Below are 22560 nucleotides of genomic sequence, written 5' to 3' on the forward strand. Positions count from 1 at the left end.
GGGAAAAGGAAGACCTTTCTCTCTGTCTCTCTCTCTCACTGTCCACTCTGCCTGTCAAAAAAATTTTTTTTAAAAATTCAGAAGAAAGGGAATAATAAAAATGAGGAGAGAAGTCAAATTCCAGCTAGACAAATTAAAAAAAAAAAAGCAAAAACTAGTTCTCTAAAAAGAGCAATAAATTTTAATGTCCTCTTACCATGATAATTAAAAGAAAAAGATATGAGACTCAAATCACCAAGGCCAGAAAAGGAGAGGTGCAGCGTGACCAATGCTCTAGACACCAAAATGCAAAGGGAACTCTGTAAAGAATGCTTTGGCTACAAACCTGATAATTTAGATGATATGGACCAATTCTTGCAAAGAATGAAACTACTACAATCCCCTCCAGGAGAAATAGATAACTTGAATAACTCTTCATCTGTCAAAGACAAGAAATTAATGGTTTGAGACCTTCAAAATGCACAAAGCACAGTTTCAATGAAGGACTTTATTAAACGTCAAAAGAATTAAAACAATGTTCAACAATCTCTTCCAGATAATAGTGGTTGGGATACCTTGCAGTACATTTTTTTAAAAGATTTATTTATTTATTTATTTATTTGAAAGCCAGAGTTACACAGAGAGAGAAGGAGAAGCAGAGAGAGAGAGAGAGAGAGAGAGAGAGAAAGGTTTTCCATCTGCTGGTTCACTCCCTAATTGACTGCAACAGCTGGAGCTCCGCTGATCCAAAGCCAGGAGCCAGGAGCTTCCTCTGGTTCTTCCCATGTGAGTTCAGGGGCCCAAGGACTTGGGCCATCTTTCACTGCTTTCCCCAGGTAATAGCAGAGAGCTGGATGGGAAATGGAGCAGCCGGGTCTTGAACCAGCACCCATATGGGATGCCGGTATTGCAGGTAGTGGCTTTATCCTGCTATGCCACAGCGCCAGCCCCAGTCCATATTTTTGACACCAGAATTATTCTGTTAACAAAACCAGCTGTATTAAAAAAATAAGGAGAGTAAAGATGTGAATATTAGCAAAATAAATCCAACAATATATAAAAATATACACATGTATATACATAAATGATAATGTATCAATACTAAATGTGGATCATTCCAGGAATGAATTCTGGTACAGTGTTTATCAATCAAATAATGTAATGCATTTTAACAGATTGAATAAGAACTAAAAAACATAATAATATCAATTTTTACAGAAAAAGCATTCAACATAATTCAACACATTCATGAGTATAATAATTCTCAGAGAGCTAGAAAGAGCAGTCATTTCTTTAAACTACTGAAAGGACGCTATGAAAACTATGTAATATTATGTTTTAAAGTGAGCAACTGAAGAATCTCTGCCTAGGACAGAGAGGAAGCAAGGATATCCTCTTTCACACCAGCGTTCGGCATGTCCTGGGAGTCCTACACAGCACAATAAACCTAGAGCAAAGGGAAGAAAGCTTCAGATGAAGAAACAAAGCTGCCCATATGCCCTCATGGCATTTGTCCATGTACAAAATTACAGAGCTGTAAAACAACTCCTAGAAATAAGTAGATAGCAAATTTTTAGGTCAACATACAAGGTCCATAACCAAAATATACAAGGTCCATAGCCCAAATAGCAGTAATGACCAACAGGAATTTGAAGTAAAAGAAATATTATTTTTTTACTATGTAACAAAAATGAAGTACTTAAGTATAAATCCAACAAAGTATGCATAGGTTCCATATGCATAAAGCTACAAAACACTGATAAAATGTACCTAGATGCAGAACTGGAGCCTTATGCAAAACTGAACTCCAAATGGATCATAGTCCTAAATTAAAATGCAAAAGTATGAAACTTCTTGAATAAAACATATGAAAGAAATCTATGTGACCTTGGATTTGGTAATGAGTTTTTAGATAAAACACTGAAACCATTATGCATGAGGTAATATATAGATATGTTATACTCTATTAAAATTGAAAAAATTGTGTTCTGTGAAGGATGCTGCTGAGAAAAAAAAGACAAGGAACTGGGTAAAAATATTTAGGACCACATTTCTATATAGCATCTGTATAGTGTCACATGGTACTACACTGTGTGGTTCTGTGTGATACAACAAGGCTAGATGAAATACATGTGCATCAAAACCCATGGAACGTATAGAACAAAGATGGAGTCCTCTATGTGTACAATTTTGAAAATAGCACTTAGAAGGGTGGGATGTGCCAGATGGGATACAGATGGTGATAGAAGAATTTATCTGCATTAAAAATGCATGACACCTCCTCACTAATGGGATGTCAAGGTCCTGACCTAAGGATCTCTGGGAATGAGCAGACACTGCTCGATTAAAGACAAAGGAGATGGTACATAAGCACTCCCCTCTGGTTCAGGTTAACAATTCTGAAATGGCTGTCCATGTATCCACCTTGCCTGACATAAATCACTAGCAGGTGGTGAGAGCCAGTTTTCTCATTATTGGTGATCACAGAGAAGTGTGGATCACAGCGATCCATGCAATACATTCAGAATGAACTAATTTTAGCTCTATATAAAGAGGGATGCTTATGGAAATATCTAGAATTTTGTGTTCATACACACATTCGGGTATGCTCATAAATTCCCTTGCTTTATCAGCTGAGAGGACCTAGAAGTAATTATTCCCCATTAAAAAAAAGCATGCCCAGTGCCCAGGTCTCAGATGGTACTACTATTCTCCAACAAAGGGAACCAGCTCTCCTTGGAGAAATGGCTGGCTATGGACTTGTAGCAGGGGATATCCAATATGGATCATCTTATTGCACCAGAAGTTCACAAAACATACAGAAATCCCCTAAAGGAGCACAGAAGTGAATGAAAGTACTCCCAATGGCCAAAGCCCTAATAATTTGAACAACACAACAAGTAACAGTAAAAGTTTCAGCCCAAAGTACAAAACAAATATCCCTAAATTCACACTCATATGTATCATTGAATAAATTTGAAGAAGAATGCAACGTCCCATGCTGAAGCCTTCAGAAACGTCTCCCTATATCCCCCTGCCATACGTGGAGTATGAGTTCCCATTCTTTAGATGTGGGGTTCACATAGAGAGTTCCTGTCAAAGTTTAGAAAGAGTGGTGATGAGGAAGTCACTCAGCAGAGACCCATGGCAAATCCTCCCTTGGCTTACTGTTTGTAGCCCTTGTCTATATTTCTGGGGAGCATAGATCCTTCTACATTTGCCTGTTGAATATTATGGTTAGTGGTGCATTAAGCCTGCGATGTATGTATGTATGTTAGATGTATGAAGTACATCTAAATTACATTTTTGAAACATTAAAGAAGAAAAAGAAAGAAGGAAGGAAGGGGCTTGGGAGAAGGAGAGAGAAAGGGAAGGAAGTATGAATATCTTCCTAGAATTATATCTATGAAATACACAAAGTCTGTTCTCTTTATATTAACACAAATTTTTTTAAAAAAATGAAAGGTTTAATGATTGGGCCTTGGCATATAGTATCTCTTCAGTACTCTGCACCCCCCACAAGAAAAACATAAATTCAGTCAGATTATATTGAAAAATAACAGAAAAAATCCAGTGGAGGGCATTCTACAAAATACCCAGCCAGTACTCCTTATAAGTTTGCACAAAGAATGTTTTGACAATTCAATTAATATGTCAGAACAGGCATAAGTAAAGCCCAAAAAGTCAGAAAAACACAAGCAAAACAAAACCAAAGAGAACAAAATTTATTACAAAAACAAGGACAATGGTTCTGCGCCAGACAATTTTCTAGCACTGAGGTGACCACAGAGTAGAAATCCAGCAGATGTCATTGCCCTCCAGGAGCCGGAGCACTGGGTAGGAGACACTCCATCACTATCATTAAGTTAACACAATGATGCATCGGTTCTTGATCAGTACCATGGAGAAGGGTAGAGGCAATGCCATTTTAAGTCAAGTCTTCAAAGAAGTTCTCTCTGTCAACTAGTATTGGAGCAAAGAAGCAGCAGGAGGGAGGGAGTGGGGCAAGATCTTGGGATGGGAATGTTTGCAGTATTTAAGGAGCAGTGGCTTGATAAGTAACACATTCGGAAAACACACAGGGACCAGTGGAACTAGCATGGAGTGACAGAGGGGCCTCACCTATTTAGAATTGATCCAGATTTAAGTGAGAGGGTTAATGTCACTCTGGCTTTTCTGAAAGGAGACAGAAATCCAGTAGCAGCTACCTGTCATCCTGGAAAACTAGGGCGCAGGAATAGTGAATTCCCCTTCCTACAAATGGTGTACAGCTCCAAGCCTAGCGCTTCCCATTTGACCCACAATTTGCTGTCTTCCTTCTGCTCTGTGATCAATACTGTATGTTCACCCTCCTTATATTTGCTTTAACGTGATGAGCAGCCACAGATTTCTATTACAAAGCATTGGTTTTACTGATGGAACAAATCTGTCCTTCTTTATTTACATTCCAGACACTGATAAAATAGAACAATCATATCTATTGGTATTTTGAGTGAGCCAGGGTTATAATTTATTCCAGTTTGATAGGGTCCAAGAATGAAAGAGATTAAAAACAATACAGGGCTATATAAAATGACAATTTAATTGGTACTGAAATAAAACCCAGTACTAGGTATCAGAAGGCTTTGCTATTGATGTTAAATTGCATTTTCCCAGGGAGGAACAACAGATATAATTTGATGCCTAGGGGAAAGGAATAAAGTTAAGCTTTTTTTCTTGCACAGAGCAGAGCAGTAGCCTGTGTTTGTACAGTCATGCACTGCATCAGGAGAACTCAGTCAAGTACCGACCACATCCATGGACCCCTGATGTCATGATCACTAAATGTCACAGCAGAATGTATTACTCACATGTTTGTGCGCATGTTAACATAAACAAACCTGCTATGCTGCTAGTCATACAAAAGTATATACAATTGTATACACGTGCACAATACTTACTAGTGATGATGGATGACTGAGTTACTGGTGTACATAACTACTTGTATAATGATTTTTGCAGTGTACTCCTACTCATGAAAAAAAATGCCTGCTGTAAAACACTGTGCAGTGTTACTCCAGCAGCGGACTTCCACCTGTCATGCTTAGTGCAACTCTTGATGGCATCAAGAGGCCACACTGAGTGAGTGACTCACACCATCTAGATTTGTGTAACTTCACTGCCATGCTCTCATGATGACACTATGACAGCACGTAGCCTCACCTATAAACAATATATGACATGTATTTAAAACAAAAGTAAGAAAGAGATCCTGGAGTGAGCTTTGTGGCACGGTGGGTTAAACTCCCCCTTGGGGCACAGGTACATGTTGAAGTGCCTGTTTGAGTCCTGGCTACTCCACTTCCCATTCAACTTCCTGGAAACGTGCCTGGGAAGGAAGCAGATGAGGGCCAAGTACCTGGGCTGCTAATGTCACCCATGTGGGAGACCTGGGTGGAGTTCCCTGTCTCCTGGATTTGACCTGGCCCAGCCCCAGCTGTTGCTGGCATTTGGGGAGTGCACTGGTGGATGGAAGATCTCTGTCACTCTTTCTCTTTCTGTCACTCTTTGTTATAAATAAATAAATCTACATTTAAAAAAAAAGCTCTATACCAGGATCAGGGGACAAAAATCAAATATGTTTCCAAAGCAGAAAAAAAAAAAACAGTTTACAGTTTCGATGAAGATTAATTTTTATACCTTACTTTTGTGGTGTTTACATTGGTGTTTTATCTTAAAAAAAAAGCAAAACCCCAAAACATGAAGATTTATTTCTATATGTTATTCTAAAAATCATATAGCTTTGGTCCTTACTGCTAAAGGTAAGATTAATTTTATGGTTGTTTTTATTCACAGTGTGAGATTTGAGTTCAACTTCATTTTTCTATGTGGATATCTAATTGTCCTAGTATGATTTCTTGAAAAGATGATTCTTTCCTCCAGTAAAATGTGTTGACACATTTTGGAAAAGTCAGTAGACCATAGGATTTTCCCTCCTGAACTCTCAATTCTGCTTCACAGGTCTTTATTTCTACCCTTGTGCAAGCACTACAGGTCTTCACAACTAAAGATCCATGGTCAGTTTTGGAATCAGAAAATGTGAATCTTCCAACGTTTTGATCTTCTCTTAGGTTGTTAACAGCTACTCTACATCTTCTATGTTTGCATGTGAGTTTTAGGATCAGTTTACCAATTTATGCAAAAAAGAATTATATTGGATCTTTGGGTCAATTGGGGTATTAAATTTCATATCGATGAACATAGGATGTCTTCTTACTTATTCATATCTTTAATGCTTTGAATGATACTTTGTAATTTTGAGGGTGCAATTCCTGCAATTTATGCTCAACTTATTCATAAGTGTTTTTTTTTATTCTATTGTAAATAAAATTGTCTTTTTTTAAATCCATGTTCAGATAGTTTATTTCTGGTTTATAGAATATAACTTATTTCTGTATTTTCACATTGTATCCTGCGACGTTGTTGAAATTATTAGTTGTAGTAATTTTGTGTATTCTAAATAACTTTCTATGTAAAAGACCATGTATTTTGGGAATATAGCTTTATGCCTTCTTTATGAAACTAAATGTCATTTATTTATTTTTGGCCTTAATTACCCTGCATGGAACCTCTAATAAAATTAAAAACAAGTGAGGAGAGCAGATATCTTTACCTTTATCCTGATCTTAAAGTGGAAGCATCCTGTGTTTCATTGTTAATATGATATTAGATATGGGTTTTATTCAAAAGTTTTTGGCTAGCCCTAAGAAATTCCATTCCATTCTGAATACATTGACTTTTTGATTGCTTGATTTTTATTGCCATAAAATGGTGAAGGGGTTTCTCAATTTTTTTTCTGTTCTTCAATCTTGTCATTTTGATCCTTTTCCTACAAATATGATGTATTAATTTACTGATTTTATTACATTAACTAAATTTTTAATAAATCCTACTTGATCAAGGTATATAATTCTTTTTATATAGTATTCATGCAAATATATTAAGTGTGGTTTTATGTCTAGATATTTATAAGTATTTTGCTGGTGATTTTGCATTTTCATCCATAAGGAATGTAGATCCAGAATTTCTTTTCTTTTTACATCTTTATTAAGTTTTAGCATGAAAGTAATACCAGTTCATAAAATAGATTGGAAATTTGTTCCTCCTTTTCTCTTTAGTTTATAATATTCTCAGAAAAGTTTGTGAGGAAATATTTTTTGCTTTAAAATTTCAGTAAAATCCACCAGGGAAACTCCGTACCTGCAGTATTCCTTATAGTGAGTTTTTAAATACTGATTTAATCTCTTTGCTTATTGTCAGCACTTAGATTTCTTTTTTTTTTCTTGAGTTAGATTTGGGAGGTTCTGTCTTCTAGAAATGTGCCCATATCATCAAAGCAATTTATTTGTGCTCATAAAATTACTCACAATATTCCTTCCAAGTGCTACTTTATCTGCATCCTCTAAAATTAAGGCATTTTTTCTGTTTGTTTGTTTTAAGATTTATTTTATTTGAAATTCAGAGTTAGAGAGAGAAGTAGAGTTGGGGAAAGAAAGAGAGAGAGAGACAGAGAGAGGGAGAGAGAGATCTTCCATCCGCTGGTTTACTCCCCAAATGACCACAATGGTCAGAGCTGAGCTGATCTGAAGCCAGGAGCCAGGAGTTTTCTCCAGGTCTCCCACATTGGCTCAGGGGCCCAAGGACTTGGGCCATCTTCCATTGCTTTCCCAGGCCATAACAGAGAGCTGGATCAGAAGTGAAGCAGCTGGGACTTGAACCAGCGCCCATATGGGTTGCCAGTGCTGCTGGCTGCGGCTTTAACCCACTGCACCACAGCACTGGTCCCTGTTTTTTTTTTTGGTTTTTTTTTTGTTTTTTTTTTGTTTTTTTTTTTTATCATAAGACATGTTCTACCTTCCCTTCAACTTCTGCTTTGATCCATTAGACACTTAACAATATACTTAATTTCCACATTTTCCCACACTTTGTGAATTTCCCAAGTTGCTTGCTTTTTTTTTTTCCTTCTCAGATTGATTTCTTTATTTGAGAGACAGAGTCACAGACAGAGACAGGGAGAAACAGAGAGTGAGGTCGTCCATCTGCTGGTTCACTCCTCAAATGGTTGCAATGGTGGGAGCTGGACCAATACAATGCACAAAGCCAGGAGCTTCTTCTGCCCATAGAGGATGCCAGCACCCCAGGCAGAGGCTTAACCTATATGCCACAGCACTGTCCTCCAAGTTGCTTTCTTTTATTTACATGTAACTTAATTCCATTGTGATTAAAAAATATTCTTCATACAATTTAATTTTTTTATTTTTTCATTTTAATTTTTTTAAATTTTTAAATTTTTTTAAAATTTTAAAATTTTAATTAACTGCTTTATACATTTTCTTATGGTTTGTCCTGAAGAATATTTAAAGTGCACTCATTCAAGTCTTCTACATCTTTATTAATTTAATGTCTATTTTTTCCATCCATTGTTGGAGGTGGGATATTGAAGACTCCGATTCTGTTGTTCAGTTTTCTACTTCTTCCTTCAAGAATTCCAGTTTTTCCTTCAGGTAATCTTGGGCTCAATTGTCGGATTCATCTGTGATTAAAATTTGCAAATCTTATTGATTTGGTGGCCCTTTTGTTGTGGAGTACTAGTTTTTTTTGTTTTTTTTTTTTTTTAACTTTTATTTAATGAATATACGTTTCCAAAGTACGAATAATGGATTACTATGGCTTCCCCCCCATACCGTCCCTCCCACCCACAACCCTCCCCTTTCCCACTCCCTCTCCCCTTCCATTCACATCAAGATTCATTTTCGATTATCTTAATATACAGAAGATCAGCTTAGTATACATTAAGTAAGGATTTCAACAGTTTGCTCCCACACAGAAACATAAAGTGAAAAATAATAGATGATTTTTTTTAATGATGATGAAATCAGATCAGACCTATTGTCATGTTTAATCCCAGTGAGAGTCAAGTTGGGAGTTGATAGTTTCTATTCTTTTCTTTTTTTTTTTTTTTTTTTTTTTTTACAGAGGATCAGTTTAGTATGCATTAAGTAAAGATTTCAACAGTTTGCACCCCCATAGAAACACAAAGTGAAATATATTATTTGAGTACTCGTTATAGCATTAAATCTCAATGCACAGCACATTAATGACAGAGATCCTACATGAGGAGTAAGTGCACAGTGACTCCTGTTGTTGACTTTACCAATTGACACTCCTGTCTATGGCATCAGTAATCTCCCTATGCTCCAGTCATGAGTTTCCAAGGCTATGGAAGCCCCTTGAGTTCTCCGACTCTTATCTTGTTTAGACAAGGTCATAGTCAAAGTGGAGGTTCTCTCCTCCCTTCAGAGAAAGGTACCTCCTTCTTTGAAGACCTGTTCTTTTCACTGAGATCTCACTCACAGAGATCTTTTGCCAGAGTGTCTTGGCTTTCCATGCCTGAAATACTCTCATGGGCTTTTCAGCCAGATCTGAATGCCTTTAGGGCTGATTCTGAGGCCAGAGTGCTATTTAGGGCATCTGCCATTCTATGAGTCTGCTGAGTATCTCACTTCCCATGTTGGATCACTCTCCCCTTTATTTATTCTATCGGTTAGTGTTAGCAGGTACTAGACTTGCTTATGTGCTCCCTTTGACTCTTAGTCCTTTCATTATGATCAATTGCGAACTGAAATTGATCACTTGGACTAGTGAGATGGCATTGGTACATGCCACCTTGATGGGATTAAATTGGAGTCCCCTGGTATGTTTCTAACTCTACCATTTGGGGCAAGTCAGCTTGAGCATGTCCCAAATTATATATCTCTTCCCTCTCTTATTCCTACTCTTATGTTTAACAGGGATCACATTTCAGTTAAATTTCAACACTTAAGAATAACTGTGTATTAATTACAGAATTAAATCAGTCATATTAAGTAGAACAGACAAAAAAACTACTAAGAGGGATAATGTATTAAGTTGTTCATTAACAGTCAGGGCTATGCTGATCAAGTCACCGTTTCCCATAGTGTCCCTTTCACTTCAACAAGTTTCCTTTTTGGTGTTCAGTCAGTTGTCACCGATCAGGGAGAACATATGGTATTTGTCCCTTTGGGACTGGCTTATTTCACTCAGCATGATGTGTTCCAGATTCCTCCATTTTGTTGCAAATGACTGGATTTCGTTGTTTCTTACTGCAGTATAGTATTCTAAAGAGTACATATCCCATAATTTCTTTATCCAGTCTACCGTTGATGGGCATTTAGGTTGGTTCCAGGTCTTAGCTATTGTGAATTGAGCTGCAATAAACATTAGGCTGCAGACCGCTTTTTTGTTTGCCAATTTAAATTCCTTTGGGTAAATTCCAAGGAGTGGGATGGCTGGGTCGAACGGTAGGGTTATCTTCAGGTTTCTGAGGAATCTCCAGACTGATTTCCATAGTGGCTTGACCAGTTTGCATTCCCACCAACAGTGGGTTAGTGTCCCTTTTTCCCCACATCCTCGCCAGCATCTGTTGTTGGTAGATTTCTGAATGTGAGCCATTCTAACCGGGGTGAGGTGGAACCTCATTGTGGTTTTGATTTGCATTTCTCTGATTGCTAATGACCTTGAACATTTTTTCATGTGCCTGTTGGCCATTTGGATTTCCTCTTTTGAAAAATGTCTATTGAGGTCCTTGGCCCATCTCTTAATTGGGTTGTTGGTTTTGTTTTTGTGGAGTTTCTTGATCTCTTTGTAGATTCTGGTTATTAACCCTTTATCTGTTGCATAGTTTGCAAATATTTTTTCCCATTCTGTCGGTTGTCTCTTCACTCTCCTGACTGTTTCTTTTGCAGTACAGAAACTTCTCAATTTGATGCAATCCCAATAGTTAATTTTGGCTTTGACTGCCTGTGCCTCCCGGGTCTTTTCCAGAAACTCTTTGCCTGTGCCAATATCTTGAAGGGTTTCTCCAATGTTCTCTAGTAACTTGATGGTGTCAGGTCGTAGATTTAGGTCTTTAATCCATGTTGAGTGGATTTTTGTGTAAGGTGTAAGGTAGGGGTCTTGCTTCATGATTCTGCACGTGGAAATCCAATTTTCCCAGCACCATTTATTGAATAGACTGTCCTTGCTCAAGGAATTAGTTTTAGATCCTTAATCAAATATAAGTTGGCTGTAGATGTTTGGGTTGATTTCTGGTATTTCAATTCTGTTCCATTGGTCTATCCTTCTGTTTCTGTACCAGTACCATGCTGTTTTGATTACAACTGCCCTGTAGTATGTCCTGAAATCTGGTATTGTGATGCCTCCGGCTTTGTTTTTGTTGTACAAGATTGCTTTAGCTATTCGAGGTCTCTTGTGCCTCCATATAAATTTCAGCACCAATTTTTCCAGATCTGAGAAGAAGGTCTTCGGTATCTTGATTGGTATTGCATTGAATCTATAAATTGCTTTTGGGAGAATGGACATTTTGATGATATTGATTCTTCCAATCCATGAGCATGGAAGATTTTTCCATTTCTTGGTATCCTCTTCTATTTCTTTCTTTAAGGTTTTGTAATTTTCATCGTAGAGATCTTTAATGTCTTTGGTTAAGTTTATTCCAAGGTATTTGATTGTTTTTGTAGCTATTGTGAATGGGATTGATCTTAGAAGTTCTTCCTCAGCCATGGCATTGTCTGTGTATACAAAGGCTGTTGATTTTTGTGCATTGATTTTATACCCTGCTACTTTGCCAAACTCTTCTATGAGTTCCAATAGTCTCTTAGTAGATTTCTTTGGGTCCCCTAAATAAAGAATCATGTCATCTGCAAAGAGGGATAGTTTGAGTTCTTCCTTCCCAATTTGTATCCCTTTAATTTCTTTTTCTTGCCTAATAGCTCTGGCTAGAACCTCCAGAACTATATTGAATAGCAGTGGTGAGAGTGGACATCCCTGTCTGGTCCCAGATCTCAGTGGAAATGCTTCCAACTTTTCCCCATTCAATAGGATGTTGGCTGTGGGTTTTTCATAGATTGCTTTGATTGTATTGAGGAATGTTCCTTCCAAACCCAGTTTGCTTAGAGTTTTCATCATGAAAGGGTGTTGTATTTTATCAAATGCTTTCTCGGCATCTATTGAGAGAATCATATGGTTTTTCTTCTGCAGTCTGTTAATGTGGTGTATCACATTGATTGTCTTGCGCACATTAAACCATCCCTGCATACCAGGGATAAATCCCACTTGGTCTGGGTGGATGATCTTTCTGATGTGTTGTTGCATTCTATTGGCGAGAATTTTATTGAGGATTTTTGCATCTATGTTCATCAGGGATATTGGTCTGTAATTCTCTTTCAGTGCTGCATCTTTTCCCGGCTTAGGAATTAAGGTGATGCTGGCTTCATAGAAAGAATTTGGGAGGATTCCCTCTTCTTCAATTGTTCTGAATAGTTTGAGAAGAATTGGAGTTACTTCTTCTTTAAATGTCTGGTAGAATTCAGCAGTGAATCCATCTGGTCCTGGGCTTTTCTTTGTTGGGAGGGCCTTTATTACTGTTTCAATTTCTGTCTCAGTTATGGGTCTGTTTAGGTTTTCGATGTCTTCCTGGTTCAATTTAGGTAGGTTGCATGTGTCCAGGAATCTATCCATTTCTGATAGGTTTCCCTGTTTGCTGGCATACAAGTCCTTGTAGTAATTTCTGATGATTCTTTTTATTTCTGTGGTGTCTGTTGTTACATTTCCTTTTTCATCTCTGATTTTATTGATTTGGGTCTTTTCTCTTCTTTTTTTAGTTAGTTGGGCCAATGGGGTGTCAATTTTGTTTATTTTTTCAAAAAACCAGCTCCTCGTTTGGCTGATTTTTTGTAATGTTTTTCTTGATTCAATCCTGTTGATTTCTTCTCTGATTTTAATTATTTCTCTTCTCCTACTAGATTTGGGTCTGGTTTGCTGTAGGTTTTCTAGATCCTTGAGGTGAATAGAAAGCTCATCTATTTGGTGCCTTTCCAATTTCTTGATGTAGGCACCTATTGATATAAACTTTCCTCTTAACACTGCTTTTGCTGCGTCCCATAAGTTTTGGTATGTTGTGCTGTTATCCTCATTTACTTCCAGAAAGTTTTTGATTTCTCTTTTGATTTCTTCTATGACCCATTGTTCATTCAGGAGCATGTTGTTCAATCTCCATGTGTTTGCGTATGCTCTAGGGATTCCTGAGTTGTTCATTTCCAACTTCATTCCTTTATGGTCTGAGAAGCTGCATGGTATGATTCTAATTCTTTTGAATTTGCTGAGACTTGCTTTATGGCCTAGTATGTGGTCAATCCTAGAGAAGGTTCCATGTACTGCTGAGAAGAATGTATAATCTTTAGCTGTAGGATTGAAAGTTCTGTATATATCTGTTAGATCCATTTGGGCTATAGTGTCGTTTAAATCTACTGTATCCTTGTTGATCTTCTGTCCTATTGATCTGTCTATTTCTGAGAGTGGAGTATTGAAGTCCCCCAGTACTATTGTATTGGGGTCTAAGTCTCCCTTTAAGTCCGTTAACAAATCTTTTAGATAAACCGGTGCCCTGTAGTTAGGTGCATATACATTGATAATTGTTATATCTTCCTGTTGAATTGATCCCTTAATCATTATGTAGTGTCCCTCTTTGTCTCTCTTAATGGTTTTTGTGGTAAAGTTTATGGTGTCTGATATTAAGATGGCTACGCCTGCTCTTTTTTCATTTCTGTTGGCATGGTATATCTTTTTCCAGCCTTTCACTTTCAGTCTGTATGGATCTTTGTTGGAAAGATGTGTTTCTTGTAAGCAGCAAATAGATGGGTTTTGTTTTTTAACCCAATCAGCCAAACGGTGTCTTTTAACTGGACAGTTCAGGCCATTCACGTTCAATGTGACTAATGATAAGTGGTAACTTTGCCCTGCCATTTGCCAAAGATAAGTTCTAATATATGCTTTGAATTCCCTGTGATCTTTAGCTGTGAGCTTTCCTTCCTTGGTTTCCTTCCTTTACCTTCTTTCATATTGATGACCGTGTTTCTTTGTTTCTGTGTGTAACACATCTTTAAGCATCTTTTGCAGGGCTGGACGAGTGGCAACAAATTCTTTCAATTTCTGTTTGTTATGAAAAGTCTTTATTTCACCTTCATTCACAAATGAGAGCTTGGCAGGATATAATATTCTGGGCTGGCAGTTGTTCTCTCTTAGTACTTGGGCTATATCTTGCCATTCCCTCCTAGCTTGTAGAGTTTCTGATGAGAAGTCAGCTGTGAGTCTGATTGGAGATCCTCTGAGAGTAATCTGACGTTTCTCTCTTGCACATTTTAGGATCTTTTCTTTATGTTTCACTGTGGAGAGTTTAATTACAACGTGCCGTGGTGAGGGTCTCTTTTGGTCGTGTTTATTAGGGGTTCTGTGAGCTTCCTGTACTAGGATTTCTCTGTCCTTCTCCAAACCTGGGAAATTTTCTGCTAATATCTCACTAAAAAGGCCTTCTAATCCTTTCTCCCTCTCCATGCCTTCAGGAACTCCTAGAACCCGAATGTTGGGTTTTTTAATAGTATCCTGAAGATTCCCGACAATATGTTTTAGATTCCTAATTTCCTCTTCTTTTCTTTGGTCTGACTGTATCCTTTCCTGTTCTCTGTCTTCTAAGTCCGATATTCTCTCTTCTGCTTCTCCCATTCTGTTTGTAAGGCTCTCTATTGTGTTTTTCATTTGATCTATTGAATTCTTCACTTCAGTCACTATCCCAGTTTCCTGTTGTACTAGTTGTTTCGTTTCATTTTGATTCCTCCTTAATATTTCATTTTCACGAGAGAGATTTTCTATCTTGTCCATTAAGGATTTCTGTAGTTCAAGAATTTGTTTTTGAGAACTTCTTAATGTTCTTATCAATTTTTTGAGATCTGCTTCTTGCATTTCTTCTATGTCATCATCCTCATAATCTTGAATTGGGGTGTCTTTTTCATTTGAGGGCTTCATGGTGACTTCCTTGTTTTTATTACCTTGGTTTTTGCGTTTGTTATTTGGCATATTGGAGATATTTGGTTTCTTCACTGTGGTGCTTTTTCTTGTTATACTACGACTCTAGATTAAGTGGACTATCTGTTTTTGAGGGAGCCTTAGGGCTTGAGATGGGTGTGGCCTGAGAGCTCTGTTTGGTGTGCCTAAGGTGACACTCCCAGGTTAGGCGTGGTAAACCTCTCTCTCTCTCTCTCTTTCTCTCTCTTTTTTTTTTTGATTCAACAGGGAAGTTATTCTGCACAGCTGAACAAAGTTGGAGGTAGTTAGCAGGCGAATGATATACCCACAGGAGCCAGAGATCAGAAGCTCTTTCCCAAGGACCACACAGGGAATCTGTTCGGCCCTTAGAGTGGGCTCAAATTCTCCTTCAGTCTCCCACTGGGTTGCCAAAGTTACGGAATTGTAGCGTCTCTGGAGAGTGCTCACGTGAATTCCGTGAGTTCTCTCCCCCACCGTCTCTTTTTTCACAGTCTCAGTTCAGTAGCACCATAAATTTACTAAGTCCTAATCTCCTGTTAATTCGCCCCACCCAGAGTCAGGTTTTTCTGCTAGGCTCAGGGCCGGTGCAGACCTGAGGTCGCTCTGCTTATGACGTATGTCCAAGATGGCGCCTGCTCTTTGTCTTGCTCGCCCTTGAGAGGTGAGCGGAGAGAGGGAAACCCGTGTCCATACCAGTCACCTTTTTTTTTTCCCCCTCTCTCTCTTCCAGTTAGCTTGGTGAAGTCCCCCCCGCCCCGGGGGTCGTTCCCTCTAGTCTCCTCTCTCCGCTTGCCTGCCGGTGTCTCGGGTTATTGAGGTTCGGCTCACCTCGCGTTCCAGCGCTGGTGTGTTGAGTCTGCCGCTGATGTCCCGAACTGTGGGCTCCCACGCTCTCCACGCAGGTCTGCTCCCCTTCCAGCGCCGATGTGTGGACTCGGAGCCCTGGACTTCCCAAGTCTCCCCGCTGTTGCACTCCCCTTCGAGCACTTGCGGGCAGACCCTGCAGCTTGCGCAGCTCAGTCCCGCTGCTCGGCTTCCGCGGCTCAGTCCCGCGGCTCGGTCCTGCGGTTCGGCTTTCGCGCGCGGTGGGCGACCTTGTTCTCCCAGTAGGTCCTCCGATTCACGCCCACTGGATCCAGAAGAGTTTTGTCTGCAATATTTTCCTGGTTCTTTTTTCTGAGGCTACCGTAACTCCCCTTTTATTAAACTAAATTTTCCCGGACTATCGGTGCGCGCCCTCACTATTCCGCCATCTTGGCTCCGCCCCGAGTACTAGTTTTTAATAGTAACAATGTTTCACTTAAAGTCTATTATGGTTGATATTAATTTATCTGCTTCAACTCTCTTTTGATTGCTACTTAAAGAGTGTCTTAGTCTGTGCTATTATCAGAAGATACTCAAAACTGGGTAATTTGTAAAGAGCAGAGTTTCCTCATAATTCTGTAGGCTGCGATGTCCAAGACCAAAGCCCCAGAATCTGATGTCTGTCAGGAGTTTTGTTGTCAGTCACACAACAGACGGTAGACGATCAAGAGAGAAAACATTATGCAAGGCCTCTTTCATAAGCGTCTTACCAGCATTTTGCCACAGCTGGTGAAGTCTCGGCTCATGACACCACATCTCTTATCAGAGTGCCAATTCTAGTACTAGATATTCTGCTTCCAATCCAGGTTACTGCTAACATGCCTGTGGCGCCAGTGGATAAAGGCCCAAATACTTAAACACCTGCTACCCCTGTGGGAGACCCAGGCTCCTGTGGCTCCTGGCTTCAGTCTAGGCCAGGCCTAGCTGCTGTAGCCACTTGGGGAGTGCGCTAGCAGATGGAAGACCTCTCCTTCTCTCTCTGCCCTGCCCCCTGCCACTGTCAGTCTTCCTTTCAAGTAAATATATACTAAGCAAATCTTTAATTGTATTAATATCACTGAAGAGGAAAGAGGCTTCTTGGCCTAATGACCACTTAAAGACCCCATCCCTTAATATCATTACACAATCTGTTAAGTTCCAATGACTGGAATCTGGAGAAGACATATTCAGTCTCTGACAAATGATATATCCTTTTCCCATGCTTTTCTAGTCAACCTTTTTGTGTCTTAAATCTTAAATCTGTCTCTTGTAGTCAGCAGATCGATGAGTAGCAAGGCAAGATCAGATCAGTAATTAAAAGTCTCTCATCAAAGAGAAGCCCAGGAAACTTGGTTTCAAAGATGAATTCTATCAAGCAAAAACATCAATCATCATCAAACTCTTCCCAAAAGAAAAATGAAAGGGGGAATACTTCCAAACTCATTTTATGAGTCCACCATCACCCTGCTACCAAATACAGGAAAAGATGTCATAAGAAAACTACAGGTTAATATCATTAATATATAGGTCAATTCCAAAATCCTCAAGAAATACTATACCCAACCTGCAATAGTACAATAAATCCTCATTCTTCATGAGCAGGGGATTTATTCCTGAGTCCAAGGTTGGCTCAACATGAACAAATTAATAAAATTATGAATAGAATAAATGACAAAAATCGCATTATCATCTTAATAGACATAGAACCAACATCTGACAAAATTCAACATCTTTCATGATTAAAAACTCTCAAAAATTTGTTTTATAAGGTTTAGCTTTCAACACCATAAAGTAGACATCACCAACTCACAGTTAACATCATAATCAAACATGAAAATAGATGGGGATGACCACTCTCACAACTTCTGTTCAATACAGTCCTGGAAGTCCTAGCCAGAGAAATTAGACAAGGAAAAGAATAAAATGCATCTAAATAAGAAAGGATGAATCAAAATTGTCTTTGTGGGGCCAGCATTGTATTGTAGTGGGTCAAGCCATGACCTGTGATGCCGGCATTCCATATGGGTGCAGGATCAAGTTCTGGCTGTTCCACTCCAATTTAGCTCCCTGCATAGGCCTGGAACCAATCTAGCTCCCTGCATAGGCCTGGAAAAGCAGTGGAAGTTCGACAAAGTATTTGGGTTTTTGCACCCATGTGGGAGACCTGGAAGAAGCTCCTGGCTCCTGGCTTTGGCCTGCCCAGTCCTGCCTGTTGCTGTCATCTGGGGAGTGAACCAGCGGATATAAGACCAACCTCTCTCTCTCTGTAACTCCGACTTTCAAATAAATAAAATAAACATCTTAAAAAATTATCTTTGCCCTTGATATGATTTTAGATACAGAAAGTTCTACAGACCTCTCCAAAACACTGTTAGAACTGATGAACAGATTCATAAAGTTGTGGGATACAAAACTTACTTGAGGAAATCAGTAGCATTTCTACACAAGCTAACAGTAATAAAATTGTCTAATAAAAAAAACAACTCCATTATTAATAGTGTCAAAAATATCTACTTAGAGAGGTTTAACCAAAACGGTAAAGTATCTGTATAATGAAAATTATAATCATAATGAGGTACAAAATATTGAAGAAAGAAATTAAAAATGTCTCAAATAAATGGCAAGATACTCCATGTCCATGGATTGAAAGAATCAATTCTGTTAAAATGTTCATGCTACCCAAAGCAAGCTACAGATTTAATGAAATCTGCATCAAATTTTCAATGTCATTCTTCATATAAATAAAAGAAAAAAACTGTAAAATTTGTATAGCACCATGAAAGTCCACAAATACTCCAATCTTGAACAAAAACAAAAACAAAGTTGGAGGTATTGTCTACTCAATGTCAGAATATATCACAAAACTATAGTAATCAAACAAGATGGTATTGACATAAAAACAGATATATTGGGTTAAATAGGCCAGAAATACAGCCAAAACCCTTTGGTCAATTGATTTTTTTATAAAGGCACTAAGAATACACATTGGGAAAAGGACAGTCTGTTCTTTAAATGTTAATAGGAAACCTGTATGTTCACATACAGGAAAATAAAACTACATCCTTACCTCACCCCTTATTCAAGAATCAACTCAAAATAGGTTAAGATCTTAAATGGAAGTCCTGAAACTTCAAAACTAGTAGAAAACATAAATGAAAACTTCAATGACATTGATCTGATCAATTTTTTGGAAATGACCCTAAAAGTACAAGAAATGAAAGCAAAAATTAGCAAAATAAACTGCATCAAACAGTAAACTTCTGCTTAGCAAATGAATGAAGCAAAAAGAAAGCCCACTAAATGGAATAACATATTTGCAAATTACACATTGTATCAGGGGCTACTCTCAAAAGCATATAAGGAATTTAAATGACACAATGATAAGAAAACAAATAATCTTATTTTTAAATGGGCAAATGACTTAAATAGATACCTTTCAAAAGAAGACATAAATGATCAAGATATGAAATAAATGTTCAGCATCTCTATATCATCAGAGGAATGAGAATTAAAACCACAACAGTGTCTAGCACCGTGGCTTAGTTGTTGGCTGCAGCACTGGTATCCCATATGGGTGCCAGTTCAAGTCCTGGCTGCTCCACTTCTGAACCAACTCCCTGCTAATTCACCTGGGAAAACAGCAGAGGATGGGCCAAGTGCTTGGGCCCCTGCACCTATGTGTAAGATCTGACAGAAGCTCCTGACTTCTGGCTTCAGATTGGCCTACCTCTGACCACTTCAGTCATTTGGGGAGTGAACCAGTGGATGGAAGATATCTCTTTCTCTTTCTTTGCCTCACCTTCTCTGTAACTCTGACTTTCAAATAAATAAATAAACCTTAAAAAAATCACAACAAAGTATCACTTCACATATTTTATACTTGTTATTATAAGAAAGATGAAAGATATAAACTATTGCTTAGGATGGCAATGTAAAGAAAAAAGAATTTTTATACATTGTTGGTGGTATTGTAAATTATTGTGACCATTTTGGAAAACAGTATTGAATTTCTTTTAAAACTAAAAGCACAGTTAACATATGATCCAGCTATCCTGTTATTGGGTATATGCAAAGGAAATGAAATTTATATTATTCCAATAGCCAAGATATGGAAACAATCTGTATATCCATCAATGGAGAAATTGATTTTTAAAACTGGGTACACAGACACACTAGGATGCTATTTAGCCTTAAAAGGAAAAAAATGTGTCATTCACAAAAATATGGATGAACCTAGAGGACTTTAAGTCAAGTGAAAGAAGCATGGCACAGAGAGAAATATTATATGATATCACTTGTATGTGGAATCTAAAAGAGTTGAAGTCATATAGGTAGAGAGTTGAATGGTGGCTGCCAGAGACTGGCAGAGAGAGAAGTGGACAGGGAATGAGAGATATTGGTCAACAGTTACAAAGTGAAGCAAGAATAATAAATAGTTCTATAACACCAAGGTGATTTACTGAAAAATAATGTATTGTATATTTCAAAATAACAAAAAAGAAGAATTTTAAATATTCTTACCACAAAGATATGACAAATATGCTAATTACTTTGATTTGATCATTGCACTATGTATATATGTGTTAAAATATCACTTTGGATCCCATAAATACACACAATTATCATTTGTCTATTTAAAAGAAGAAAAAATCAGCTAGAAATCTTTATTTTTAAAAATAAATCTAGCTCTGTATTAATAGATCAGTGAAAATGGTCAAAGGGCCACACTTTGGCCTAGCCTTAGAAACTAGTCAAGTCATCCCAATCTGTATTGGAACGCCTGAGTGTGACACCCACTTCCAGCTCCTGACTCCAACTTCCTGCTAATGCAGCCCTTAGGAGACAGTGCTGGCCACTCAAGTATTTGGGTTCCTCTCACCCACTTGGGGAACTGGGACTGAGTTCCCTGATCCCAGCTTAGGCCTGGGCCCAGCCCCAGCTGTCGCAGACATTTGGGTAGTGAGCCACAGGATGGGAGCTCTCTCTTTCTCTCGCTCTCTCTCCCCTCCGATTCTTAAATAAATCCTTTATATTTTTTAATATTTGGGATCTCAGACAAAATAAGCTTTCAACGACATGTGAGCTCTCTTTGTAGACTCTCCAGCAGGTTCACAGGAGAAACTGAGAGCAGGGAGGAGACCACTGACGCACCTTTCAGCAGGACAGGCAGGAAGCTTTCCGCTAATGCTGGGGGAGGAGCGTGAAACGTCGACTACACCTCTGGACTCTCCACTCTCCTCCTATGCAAAATAAAAACCTTAGATTAATATTTTTTTATTTTTTGACAGGCAGACTGGACAGTGAGAGAGAGAGACAAAGAGAAAGGTCTTCCTTTTCCCTTGGTTCACCCTCCAACAGCCGCCACGGCCGGCGCATCACGCTGATCCGAAGCCAGGAGCCAGGTGCTTCTCCAGGTCTCCCATGGGGTGCAGGGCCCAAGCACTTGGGCCATCCTCCACTGCACTCCTGGGCCACAGTAGAGATCTGGCCTGGAAGAGGGGCAACCGGGACAGAATCCGGCGCCCCGACCGGGACTAGAACCTGGTGTGCTGGCGCCGCAAGGCAGAGGATTAGCCTATTGAGCTGCGGTGCCGGCCTAGATTATTTTTTAAAAGATTTTATTTATTTATTTGAGAGGTAGGGTTACAGACAGTGAAAGGTAGAAACAGAGAGAAAGGTCTTCCTTCCGTTGATTCACTCCCCAATGGCCGCAATGGCTGGAGCTGCGCCAAACCGAAGCCAGGAGCCAGGAGCTTCTTCTGGATCTCCCACACAGGTGCAGGGGCCCAAGGACATGGGCCATCCTCCACTGCTTTCCCAGGCCATAACAGAGAGCTGGATTGGAAGAGAAGCAGCCAGGACTAGAACCAGCGCCCATATGGGATGCCAGCACTGCAGACGGAGGATTAACCTACTGCGCCACGGTACCGGCCCCAAAAACCTCATGTTACTAGGAAGGGTGGAGACAGAAAAATCTTCTACCCCTTGGATCAGGCAAGGATCCATTATTTCTGGTGTAAGAGTATGAATGAAAGACTTCTGTCTTCGAGGAGGGACAATGACATCTTAAAATCAGATTAAGAACCAAAAACAAAGAAACAAACAAAGGAAAAACCATGTAGAAAGGAGCAGAGATGAGAACTGCGTTATAGTCAGTGGGCATTTCCAGATCTCTTGAATAAGTAGCTGAAATTTCATAGCTAGTACATTGGTGGGACAGGTTTTTTTTTTTTCTTTTATTATTATTGACTAAGACTCAGGGAATGGATGTTCATTCAGTAACTTGCAGTAGATGCTTTCTAATTCTGAAGGACATATAATTCAATTAAGCGTTGCGACTATTAAAGAGACTGAGAGGCCAGTCCCAGAAAAGGAAAATGATCAGAACTGGGTTTTCCTTTGCTCCTAACAGACCATTAGGAACAATTTCACCATATTATATGCCTCATAGTATCTTAGAATTTCACTGAGCTCTCTCTGTCCCATAATCTTACTCAATCTCTCAACAAATCCTCCTGCCCCAAGGATCACCAACTCTCAACAGCAAAATCTTCTGTGTAGCAATTCTCTTCTCTGAAGATTCCTTTCACTCTATTGCTCTAAACAAACCCAAGCTTTCCCCCAAGATATTCCTCCTCTATTGCCGTATGAAGCAGTGGTATTTTCCCTCCTACACCTCATATGATGCTTATTCAACATAAATGAGTAGTTGGTTAGCCTTAATCCGCATTGCTGTCCCCAGAGCATTCTGCCTCTCTCCTCTCTGACACTTCTCAGGTCCTTTAAAGTACAGCTGGA

The 22560-nt window shown here is 38.9% G+C and overlaps 1 long non-coding RNA gene across 1 annotated transcript in view; it reads right to left on the reverse strand.

Moving 5' to 3' along the window:
- Positions 1-674: 674 nt before the first annotated feature.
- Positions 675-22560, reverse strand: part of LOC127491631 (uncharacterized) — an 82280-nt gene continuing 60394 nt past the window's right edge. Inside the window, exons 2-3 of the long non-coding RNA XR_007920450.2 lie at positions 20914-21002; positions 675-974 (exon numbers count right to left, since the gene is read on the reverse strand). This is a non-coding gene — a long non-coding RNA (uncharacterized lncRNA). The remainder of the gene's footprint in view (positions 975-20913; positions 21003-22560) is intronic.

Source organism: Oryctolagus cuniculus, chromosome 3 (assembly GCF_964237555.1).
Source record: "Oryctolagus cuniculus chromosome 3, mOryCun1.1, whole genome shotgun sequence".
In the NCBI taxonomy this organism is placed as follows: Eukaryota; Metazoa; Chordata; class Mammalia; order Lagomorpha; family Leporidae; genus Oryctolagus; species Oryctolagus cuniculus.